The following is a 12,313-nucleotide window of genomic DNA, read 5'->3' on the forward strand; positions in this document are numbered from 1 at the left end:
CTCGGCGGCCCCAGGCCCCCTGAAAGGGGTGACGCTCACCCGGCGGGCTCGGGGTGGTCCTGCTCCTGGGACTTGGGTTTGGGATTGGTGGGTGTTTACATTTCAGGAGAGCGTCTCGTCGGTGCCTGTAACTTTGGCGCCCTGGGTGTGACTGCCGAGCTCTGCGGCGCTGGCTCAGTGTGTCCACCCCTTCCTCACCGGGAGAGCACGGGGTCCTCTGGGCAGACCCCCCGCGGCCCTGTGCTCAGGGCGGTTTGTGTCCACAGCCCTGGAGACCAGTACCACCCTTCCAGGCTGGAGCTGCTGACCTGGGTACTCAGCTCAGAGTAGAAAGGAGAGAGGGGCTGACCTGCCCAGGGCGTTTCGCTGTGACGTGCGGAGGTCAGCACCTCTTTACTCTGTCTGAACAGGATTAGTTGTTTCTATGATAGAAACTTGAAACTTTGACAATAAGGAGAAACTGAAAGGAGAGAAAACTTATTCAAAGTTCCTTCCATCTGAATGCCAACCACTCATAATATTAAAAAGTTTCCTTTCATTCTTTTCTGCTGTGTAATTTGTATGTGGCTCTTATTAGACTGTTTATGAAAGTTTTACCTTTTTCTTTTATGTATCACATATGTTTTTCCTTGTTACTGTATAATTTCCTTTACAGAAATTTAATCTTTCATTGATTGGCCCAGACTGAGATGTATGCTTGTTCTGTTAACGTGGGGACCAGAGAGAGGCTTGTGCTTCTCCCCCAGTGAGATAGCGCTGGCTGACCCCAAGCGTTACTGTTTTTAACACAGCAGGGTTTTCTGTATTTGAGACTAGAGTGCTTTCTTTCCCTTTTAACTTCTGTGTATTAAAACATGTGCACATGTATGCAACCCTGATAAACATTACCAAGGGAAAAAATAACTTATACAGAGTTTTCTTTATCCGTAGGTTGTTGTGTTAAACTCAGAGCCACCAATTTCTATGCCATCCTCTTTAGATTCGGGAAACTCTGTAAGATTGAGACTTTGTCAGCTTTGGACCGTGGTGGCTTAGCCAGCTAAGAAGAAGACCGTGAGCCTCTTTCTCAGGCTGGGTGCGGAGGGTGAGTGAGAACCTAGAGTCTGTTGGTGATGGGGACACGGGGCTTGGGTCCCGCTGGCAGGAACAGGAGGCCAGCGCCCACCGCAGACTGCGTGCTCGTGTCAGTGTGGTGCATTTTTAATCCGTGTTGATGTGATCTCTTCAATGTGGCTTCCTGCGATTTACCCACTGTGGATTTGTTTGGGGGCGCAAGTTAGTAGAAATAACTTTGCTTGCATTATTGGCTCTAGTGAATGTTTTTGGGTTTTATGCATTATACATACATATTCACCCACAAACCAAATTTCGGCATGTAAAGCTCTTTGACTGCCAATGAACACTTACACGTGTACAGAGTCTAAGGCCTGTAGGTAATTTAGACATGAGCAGACAACTGGGGACCGCCTTCCGGAAGCGGTTCAGGTTGTGAGTGGCGCCGCGTCCTACCAGAGGTGCCTTTCGAGTTGAAGCGCAGCAGTTTCACTCATAGTGTCCGTCTGCCCAGAAGTTAAAGTATGACGATGCTGAGAAGCGTGTCTTCTGGGCTTTGCTTCCTGTTAATCTGTAGTGAGTCTCACAGCTTTTCTCTGTGGAGTGTTTGTGTGCGTTTTAGGTGCCTTCTCCCTCACACTTCGTAGCAGCTCTGGGAAGCAGCAGATGGGAGATGTCTTTATCACCTGAAGACTTAACTGTTTGATGTCTGAGGACAATGCTGCCAGCTTAGAAAAGACATTAGCAGTGGTGCAGAATATTAGAGTGACCCCGCAGGGAGAGCCAAGGGAAATCGGAGCTTAAAGACTGGGCCCATGCCTGCAGCTGCTGGGGATGTGCTCACTGAGGAGGGTTTTGAAAAATTGGGTTATTCCCTGGATGGGGTCAGAAGTGAGGGGCTCCTTCTTCCTGTTCCCTGTTCTTGGCTGTTACTTCCTAAAAAGCTGTCATTCAAGATTTTCAAGAGCACAGTGCCCATGGTTGATTTATCAGTTTTAAAGGGGTCCAGCCTGGACTGCAGCAAGGAGATCAAACCAGTCCATCAACCCTGTATACTCATCAGAAGGACTGATGCTGAAGCTCCAATACTTTGGCCACCTGATGCAGAGACTCACTGGAAAAGACCCTGATGCTGGCGAAGATTGAGGGCAGGAGCAGAAGGGGACGACAGAGGATGAGGTGGTTGGAGGGCATCACCGATGCGATGGACTTGAGTTTGAACAAACTCTGGGAGTTAGTGAAGAACAAGGAAACGGCATGCTGCGGTCCATGGGGTCATAGCGTCGGACATGACTTAGCAACTGAGCAACAGCAGGCCTGGACCTGAATGAGAAATCGGGTGCCCAGTGTGTTGCAAGTGCTGTGAGTGCTGCGGGCCAGTGTTGGGCAGTGACGTCTGTCCTTGTTGGCCCTGCTTCCGTGGCCCTGGGTTAGTGGGGGAACTGAAGCTCCAGAGCAGACCCAGCACGGGACTCCTGTGTTGTAACGGGGGAGCTGCAAGCTGCCAGAAAGCTCGGAAGCTGGCCTCTAACCCCGATTTGAGGGTTCTGGGGTTGGGGTGGGGAGTGTGAGTGTGTGTGTGTGTTGGGAGGGTGGTGGTGCCTGCAGAGTGACTATCACTGCCAGGCTTGTGACTCCATGGGTGTGGGGTATGCTGGGGCGTTGGGAGTTGTCAGGCTTCCCAGATCTCAGTGTGTAGCAAAACTTGGGCACCTCCAAGCCTTATAATGATACATGGCATATGGATTTTATCCACAGAATGTTTTTGGTATTAAGGAGCCACTGAAGGACAACCTAGACAGCATATTAAAAAGCAGAGACATTACTTCGCCAGCAAAGGTCCGTCTCGTCAAGGTATGGTTTTTCCAGTAGTCACATGTGGATGTGAGAGTTGGACTATACAGAAAGCTGAGCGCTGAAGAATTGATGTTTTTGAACTGTGGTGTTGGAGAAGACTCTTGCGAGTCCCTTGAACTGCAAGGAGATCCAGCCAGTCCATCCTAAAGGAAATCAGTCCTGAATTTCATTGGAAGGACTGATGCTGAAGCTGAAACTCCAATACTTTGGCCACCTGATGCAAAGAGCTGACTCATTGGAAAAGACCCTGATGCTGGGAGAGACTGAAGACAGGAGGAGAAGGGGACGACAGGGGATGAGATTGTTGGATGGCATCACCAACTCAATGGACATGAGTTTGAGTGGACTCCGGGCGTCGGTGATGGACAGGGAGGCTTGGCGTGCTGTGGTCCATGGGATCGCAAAGAGTCGGACACGACTGAGTGACTGAACTGAACTGAACTGAAGGACTTCAACCAGTGGAGTGGTTAAAGTTAGTTCACATGGCTCGGATTTCAAGAACAATCTTTTGGGATAAGGAATAGCCCACCTGGATATTATTTAATCAACTAATATTGAGGGTCTTCGGCGGTGTTATTAAGGGTTAAGACCCCTCCCTGCCACGGAACGCTGGACGCTCTCACCTTTACTTAGGTGCCGCCTGACCTTTGCCCTTTGCTGTACCTTTTGTGTGAAGCTGTCCCGTGTCTTTCCTTGCGCGCAGAGCCTGCAGAGCTGCCTGTGGAGTCTAATCCTGTGTGTGACGTCTTGGTCTGGGGCCATAAATACGGTTCTAAAGTCATAAGTTATCTGTAATGAAATTCACTATAGATTTACCTAGGTAAATAAATGAATTTTGAAGCCAAAATCATAGAGGGAAGTGGTAAATTCACTTGAGTAAGAAAAAGGAACAAAGAGAAATGGTCATAATACAGTCTGGAAAGGAGAACCCACATCTGAAAAATAGTGAGATCTGCACATGAAGAATTTGCAGTGAAGGAATGCCTCTCCCCCGTCTTTCAAGGGAAGAATGACATAAGCAGCCAGAAAACACATTTCCCAAAGCACCACGGTATGTTGGCGTTAACACAATAGTATAGATTTTGAAATGGAGCTGTTATTTTGAAGTGAATTTGTTTGCCTGATTTCTGAGGAGGAGACTGGTTTTCAGAGAATCGGGGAACAGCGGGCAGCAGAATCCCCGACACTGTCATGATGGGCTGGTTGTGTATGTATGTTCAGAGGTGGGTGACCACAAAAAACTGCCAGACAGGAGCCTGCTTCATTTACAGGAGGTCGTTTCCCTCCTGCCGCCTCACGTGGCGCCAGCAGTGAGTCGCGGGAGACAGGAGGCATTGTGTGCTGCTGAGGCTCAGCCGGTCGTCCTGCGAGGCCTCCCCACAGGAAGCGATGCCGGCGGCTCTCCAGAGCTCCGCTGGCCGCCGCAGCTGACTGACGGAGCCGTGTGTCTGTTGGCTGACACCTGCTCTTAGACATTATTTGTAGAGAAAAGATCACTCGTGGAAGCAGCCAGAGAGATTGTCAGAGGTCAGACGTGCTGCTCCCAGGTTCATCGAGGGCGAGGGGCTCGACGGATCAGCTGCGTCTCTGAAGCGGGGTCTGTGCTGAGAGTGGTTTTCCTGTGAGTAAATAGTACGTTCAGATAACAGGTCATAAGCGACACGCCGGAAACATGCGTAGATTCTTGAAGGTTTGAACGCTGTAAGCAAGACTTTAAAGCCACCGAAACAACTCAGTAAGGGACCAAAAGACTGACAGGGAGACGCGTGAAGAGCTCGGGGGGCCCAGTCCTGTCCTCCCAGTGAGAAGCCAAGCTCGCCAGGCGGACAGTCGGCACTTGCGTTGGTTTTCTCCTCCTCTGCTATTTTTTTTTCTTACTCTTCTTAAAAATTTTTTTCTTCATTCTTTTCCTGTTAAATGAACGGTCCACAGAGCTTCTCCAGCCTCCAGGGCCTGAGGCCTTGAATCACCCCAGTATCCTGAAGCTGTTTGACGTGACTGGCACCCGGGAGACACTCCTCCTGGTCGGGGCGATGCTCGCCCCGCCGCTGAACCACAGCCGCTGAGGAGGAGGCCCGGGCAGATCCCGCCAGGAGCTGTCCGCCGGGCAGGCCTGGTGTGCGGCCACCAGGGGGCGGCATCCTCGGGCCCGGAGCCGGGCCTCCTGCTCTCAGACGTCGGCCTCAGCAGCGGCGCCGGCTGACTGTGGCCTCGGCAGTGGCAGCGGCGACGGCCGACTGTGGCCTCGGCAGTGGCGCCGGCCGACTGTGGCCTCGGCAGCATTCTCCCTCAGCGGCCGGCCGGGCGCCTTCGTTCCTCTTTCCTTCCAGCTGTGTTCTCTGTTCCGCCACACATAACCGCGTTGTCCGTTTTCCTCGCGATGCTCTGTTGATTTTACAGTATTTCTAATCGCTGACGACAACCCAATCGGATCAGAGACCTAAGACTTACATTATGGGAAAGGATCTTAGCGATTCCCCTTGTTTACATACTCACAGAGGTTATGTTACTTGCCCAAGGCCACAGCTAGTTGGTCAGAGAACTGGGTTTCAAAGGGCTGCATGAGCAGATACTGAGCGGAATAGCCGACTTTTTTTCCTTTTCATAGAGAGTGGAAACCTGCCTGATCACTTCCAGACCCTGGACCCAGGTGAGAGGCTTGTTAGAGGAAATCATGAGGGACCCCTAGGAAGGACTGGAACCTTACGTGGAGACACCTCCCTCCCCAACCACAAGGGCCGGCAGACTGGGTCAGTGCTGTGCATGGGATCTCTTCAACTTAGAATCCAGTGAAATATCCCTCAAACGTGAAGGGACATACACTTTCTCAGACAAACAAAAGCCAAAGGAGACCCCCCCCAGCCACAAGGGCCCGCAGACTGGGTCAGTGCTGTGCACGGGCTGCATGTGGGAATGGCCCAGGACTCACTGATGGCCTGAGCCTGACCAAGTGATGACCACCCGGGCTCCTGGGCCACAGGACAGCCCCACTGGAGGGCTGCATCATCCACGGGAAGCCCCCGCCCTCAGCCCACCCACCCATGGCTGCATCCTTCCCCGGCCCATGAGCTTGTGCCCTAAACCTCGGGCTCTGCAGCCCCCCGGGCTCTGGTTGGAGACCCTGTGTCTCTTGACGGTTCAGCCGTGGGAGAGATGAGACCACCAGCCACGTGGGCAGCACTCTTCAGAGCTCCTTGTGAGTCAGCTTGTCTGCAGGCCCCCGAGTCCTCTGCACACGCGGGACAGGGTCCTGATCCCAAACTCCACCCCCCGACACCTGGAGGAAAATGGAGCTGTCCAGAGTGCTGGAATCACTGAGCCTGGACAGAGCCCTGTCCAGCCCGAGGGGCTGTGCCCTACAGGCCCGGAGCACACAAGGGCTAGAGCCCCAGCTTCAGGAGGAGCCTGATCCAGGCCCAACAGGAGGGCGGTGGCTCCCCTGCCCTCCTCACGAGCTGGAGCGCAGACGGGGAGCGAGGCCTTCGGGCTGAACACCTGCCGTCTGCTGCAAACCCACCTTAAACTGGACCAGCCCCTCCCCTGGGCCAGTCCTCTATTCATGTGCAAGTTCATTTATCCAAGTCGTTAGTATTTTGACCCCTGATGGAATGTTAGGATCTGGGTATGGAAATACGGGTAAGAAGTATTTATTAAACAACATATTTGTGGGGCAGCTACCGAGTGCTTGAATGGCGCGAGAGCTGGAAAGGTGAATAGAGTATGCCCCTTGTCCTTCAGGGGCAGTAACTGGTTGGAGAGTCATTCACACGTATTTATTATGTGCCCAGAACCCAGCAAGTCATACAGAAGCATCTCTTTATTGTTAATCAGTGTATGGTGCGGACAGGTATAGATGCTGAGCCCTGAACCCAGCCTGGGGAGGGGGGAGGTTGCGGGGCGGAGAAGGGTGAGGATTGAGTGGGCCAGGGGGTGGAGGGGAAGGCAGGGAAGGAGGGGCAGAGACCCTCGGCGCCCCCTGCCCTGACGGAGCAGAGGGTACCTGGCGGGAGGGCTTGGAGCCCAGAGCCCAGAGCCCTGCGCATGGTGGAAGCAGCCCCGTGTCCACCAGAAGGGCAGAGTGGCCGGGGGAAGCTCGAGGGCAGCGGAGGCAGATGGCTCACTCCGACTGCCTCCCTGGGCCACCCAGAAGGTACACTCGAGCTGGGAAGGTTTCAGATGCACCAACTCCGTGCTTTCCAGATGTTCTGTAGGAGTCAAGAAAGGCGCTTGGATGTTAATAGATAGGTCCCAGGGTCCAGCTGGTGCAGAAAATGCCTGAGATTAGAGTCCACTCTGTCCCTTGGTCTGTGCCTGGCTCAGCAAATGCTGATTCACCAAACACTTGCTTTTCTAGCTCCATGTCCATTGCCTTTCTCCCCTTTGACATCCTAAACCACTGCCCCTAACATCCTCCTTTGTCTTTAGCTCAAAGTGGCATTTCAGGGGCGGGCTTGGGCCATTTTGTTCAGTTACTCAGTTTTCTTGGGTCTCTCGCGTGTTCCATGCTGTCAAACTTTTGATTCTCTTTGTTTTTCCCCCTATTAATCTGTTTCATGTCAGTTTAATTCCTAGACCAGCCAGAAGAATCTAGAAGAGTAGAGGAAATTCACATCATAAGATGTGAAAATTCTGGAACCTTTCCCTCCAATCTGTAATATTATCCCTCTGAAGAAAGTTTTGTGTGTGTGTGTGTGTTTTCGCTTTTAAGTTCTATTATTTTAAAGCCCCACTGGATCCCTGGAGCTGATATAGTTCTGGTGGACAGGACGGTGTTGCACTCAGCCTATCTTCATACCATCTTGGAATTGCCCTGCTCTGCCCACGAGGGATACCAGGGTTTAGCCCTACAAAGATGGGGCTGCTTTTCCATTTTGATTTCAGAGATGCTCAAAAAACTTCCTCCTGCTTCCCTTATGCTCCAGATTATACAGGTAGCAAGTTACACTTACAAGTCATATACTTTTTACTGTGAGTCTCTGTTTTGAATATTTAGGGTGGAAAGCTGCTCTCCTCTGGATTCCTTCCAGGATTTTTGCTGGCTCCCTGGGAGGATAGCACGGAATGCCGGTTTGGTGGTGGGCTCATTACTGCCGAGCCTTAGGGAGGAGCTGGCGGGAAGCTGGCCTCTCCGAGGACTTTCGCCACCTGCCCCCGGTCCTGCAGTGACAGCAGGTCCTGCTCTTGAGGGCTGAGAATCTGTTCAGAAAAGAGTGAGGACAGTGCGTGTGTACTTTACCTGCTTGAAACTCATAGGCCCTTTACCTCGGATGTAGTCTCTCTACCGATTAATTTATAATCCATTCCACGCTTCTCGTCCCTTACCTGTCAGTCACCACTCTTTCCAGGGATGACTGCAAGGAAGAAGAGACTGTGGCTTTCCATCAGTGCGCGTGTCGCCGTTCCACTCTGCTGTTACGTGCAAAGGTGGCCCACCCACCTCTCCACCGCCTTTTCTTCCCTTTCTCAGCTCTTCTGTTTCTTGTTTTTCGAACATGTTAGTGAAAGGCCATTTGTATAATTTTGGTGAAATGAATTTCCATTTGCCAATGTATGAAGAGCACACGTTCCGGGAGCCAGATCATAGGTGCCTGATTGACTGTGTACAGAGAGTTTTGGAGAAAACATGGCTGTTGGCCCTAACACTTGGATGAAGCGAAGGCTGGAATGCAGCCTTCCCCTGCCTTTCCGGGCTTGGCTGGCGGCCCCAGAGTGCTGGGAAGATGTGTGCTGAGGCTACGGGCTCAGTGGAAGGAGCATCGATAGGCTGTCCACCTGGAACACATCAGGAGTCCCCTTGTTCCTTCCCTGCCTCCTTAGACAGCCCTGTTGAGAGACGAGCCATCCTGCTGCAGGAAGGCGTGTCAGCAGCGCTTCAAACACCTGAGTCCTTGTCTTCGCTGCAGCTCACGGGCGCAGAGCTGAGAAACTGGCGCATTTATCAAAAACAGCTTCCACGTCTCATGACATTCATTTTTAGTTTTGTTAATAAAGAATGTTTCTGTGTGGCTTGGCTGCTTCATAGATTAGTAACATATCAAGTCCTTTGGGACCTCTCATCCCCCCGAAAGCTGGGAGCTCTGGGGGTGTTTTAAATTTTCCCCTCTGTCCCAGGGGAGAGGAATTGCTGACATACTGTGGGCCAGAGCCCCTAAAACAAACCTATTTCCGCCTTTTATACCAAAGCTAGGGGAGTTGCTGGCGTGACGCATTGTTGATTTCGCTTCCTGATGCTGAGTACACCTGATGGGTCTGCCGTCCAGCAGCGGGCGGGGACTCGCGGGGACTGTTGTGAGCCCAGCTGCTCTTCCTGCCCCTGGGCCGGGGCCAAGTTGAGCAGTGTCCACCCTGCAAACACGAGGATCACTTCGTTGCTGAAGATCAGGGGCCACAAGCATTTCTGGTGGTCTGTCGGGGGACACATTACCTTCCTACAGCTCAGACAACAGATTCTAAAAGAGCCGTGTCAGGTAGAACTATTTTGCGCACATTTCCAGGTTAGAAGTAAAAAGAACAAATGTCCAGTTGTTTACAAAGGTGCCTATCACGACTTATGCTTTTTGATAAAATATTCCAAATAATCCACAATATTTTTCTTACTAAACACTATGAGAAAGATGAAAGGCAGATGACCAGATATTTCTAATATATGCAGTATACATATTGGATGAGTTCCTTTAACATGGTCATCACTGTGGTAGTAAAATGTCAAGAATTTCAAGTTCAAGGGAAGAAGTCCGAAGTTTAATAAAAAAATGTGAAGCTGTTATAAACATCACTAGTAATCAGTGAAATAAATATAAAAGCGTGCATTTCTAAGCATCAGATTGGCAGAGGTGAGACAACAGCACTCGGCCTTGGGGGGACTGGAAATGTGATTCTCGGGTGAGACAACAGCACTCGGCCCCGGGGGGACTGGAAATGTGACTTCTCGGGCACACCTGGTGAGTGTTGGCCGCTTGCCAGTGTATTGTGATGACTCAGGAGATGTGCGTGCTTTCTCTATGTGAGTTACCGTCATCCACGATTGCTCAGTGCGGCTCCATTATTTCTTGTGACCATCAGTGGGGCGCTTCGCGGGCTCGGTGCCCCCGCGATGTGACTCACCGCACGGAGGGCTTGCACTTACCCCAGGGGAAGCCCAAGTTGCCGCGCTGGTGACTGAAAGGATGTTTATCCTGGACAGAACGAACACAGGCTTTAGAGCAGGGGTCTTGATGTGTTGTCAAAAGGAACGCTTTTTCTTTTCCTTCCGTAAGTCATGAACATCCGCATGGAGCCATCCTGGCCAGCCAACTCACAAACAGGCTGGTAGAAGTTAACTTTCACAATCTGAGGTCGGCCAGCAAGTTTCTGTAGCATGCTGATTTCCGAAATCAGTCACGTTCTCCACCTCGTTCAGTTTCTCCCAGCGTTGATGCTTCAAAATTGGGACCACCTGGGAGAGCTCGCCTGTGTCTCTTAATTGGCTGCAATTGCTGTCCTGCCCAGGAGAAGGCAATGGCACCCACTCCAGTGTTCTTGTCTGGAGAATCCCAGGGATGGGCGAGCCTGGTGGGCTGTCATCTGTGGGCTCGCACAGAGTCGGACACGACTGACGTGACTTAGCAGTAGCAGCAGCAGCAGCTGTCCTGCCATCATTGATGTGCCTGTGAGCTGTTTTTGGTCATACCATTTTTGATACCAAGTGCATTTTTTTTTTCCTTTCAAATTTTCCAGACACCAGCTGGGTGCCCTATAATTAAATTCTGTACTGACTACCCAGCGTTAGCTTAAACCCTGTAGGTAAAGGGCTAAGTCCCACCGGACTCCCCCACCTCCTTCAGATGCTAGTCACTCACCATCTGGGTCTCCATCTATACCTCTCACCACCCAGGTGGAAATCTTTGGTTTCAACAATGCCGTCCTCAGGTTCAACAATGTGCTAGATTGGCTCACAGAATGCAGACAGTGCTTTACTTGGGGGTTTACGGGTTTATGGTGAAAGATATAATTCAGGAAGAGCTACCTAGGAGGATGCGTGGTTTGGGGGCCGGGTGGGAGCGCGGGGCCCCTCCCCGCTCCCAGCACCTCGGTGTGCTCGCCACCAGAACACTCTCCGAACCCCACTGCTTAGGGATTTTTATGGAGGTTTTATCATATGTAGGTCTGATTACAACAAGTACAAGGATATTGTGGATTAGAAGAAAATCAGAAACATGTGGCATCAAAGAAATTTCATGTTCATTAACAGACCTCTTTGGACTATGCCTCCAGGCTTCCCCAGAGATATCTTCATTCATTAACTCCGACGGGATCGTTAGATTTGAGTAGTTACAACATGTGAGCATGTGAACATATGTACTTTGTAACTTCTAAAAGACTGTACAAATGTGAGTATTACTAGGTCAGTACTGTTGGTTGATCATCTTATTAAAGATTGCCAAATATTTTGGGGTCCATCATTTATTAGGAACTCTGAAGTTTTCAGGTAGCCTTTGGATAAAAGATTTAATTTTTTCTCTTGTATTGTTTGGTTGCATTAATCATGGCGGTCTGCATTTTAATGTCTCCTTTTAAAGTGTGTTTTTTGGACTGCTGAGTTGTCATTTTAAAGTGCTTTGTACGTAGATACTCAGAATGAGAGGTTAGCCAGAGCCGTGTTCCCCATCTTCTGGGAGCATTTAAATGTCTCTGCTTCCCCCACGTCCAGCCCACCATGCACCTGCTCTGCCCCTTACGATTTGCCGGTCACAGGTGCTTGGTGCTTTAGGCGCTCAGTCGTGTCTGACTCTTTGTGACCCCATGGACTGTAGCCCACCAGGATCCTCTGTCCATGGGATTTCCCAGGCAAGAATACTGCAGTGGGTTGCCATTTCCTCCTTCAGGGAATCTTCCCGGCCCAGATCAAAGCCGCATCTCTTGCATCTCCCCACATTGGCAGGCGAATTCCTTACCACTAGCACCACCTGGAAAGTCCATATACCACAGGGGTCCAGGCCAGTTTCAGAGAACACTGGCTGCTTCTCAGGGCCTGGTACTACCCTGCTATATATTGTGCTGGCCAAAAAGTTTGTTCACGTTTTTCTGTAAGATGTTGTGGGTTTCACATCTTAAGGATAAAGGGGGATCAACTTTTGGGCCAACCAGTAGTTCCTGGTCTTAAAGGGGACTTTGCTCCGAACCCGTTGTGCACTGTTCTGTGTAACCCATGTCAGGATGTCTGGGTGGTTCAGTGGAAATCACGTGCAGTTTCATCAGTCCTTATGTGCCAGCTCTTCCGCAGTGACCTTACGTTATTTCTAGTTTTCACAGAAACTGTGAAATGGGTACTCCTCACCCCCATTTTTCAGAGAAGAAATTAAAGTCCTGAGAGGTAGCATGACTTGTCAGCCTCCAGGTTAGGTTTGGGAAGTTCGGGAGCCGG

General features: G+C 50.9%; 1 protein-coding gene across 2 annotated transcripts in view; it reads left to right on the top strand.

The window, feature by feature from the left end:
* FARS2 (phenylalanyl-tRNA synthetase 2, mitochondrial) overlaps nucleotides 1-12,313 on the top strand; it is a 302,230-nt gene that overhangs the window by 12,236 nt on the left and 277,681 nt on the right. The window contains exon 3 of one of the 2 annotated variants that reach the window (XM_010835831.1): nucleotides 931-1,084. The exons of the other annotated variant lie outside the window; for it this stretch is intronic. The gene's annotated coding sequence lies outside the window, so the exon portion shown is untranslated. The remainder of the gene's footprint in view (nucleotides 1-930; nucleotides 1,085-12,313) is intronic. 2 annotated transcript variants of the gene reach the window in all.

Source organism: Bison bison, unplaced genomic scaffold (assembly GCF_000754665.1).
Source record: "Bison bison bison isolate TAMUID 2011002044 unplaced genomic scaffold, Bison_UMD1.0 scf7180017864053, whole genome shotgun sequence".
Classification (NCBI taxonomy): domain Eukaryota; kingdom Metazoa; phylum Chordata; class Mammalia; order Artiodactyla; family Bovidae; genus Bison; species Bison bison.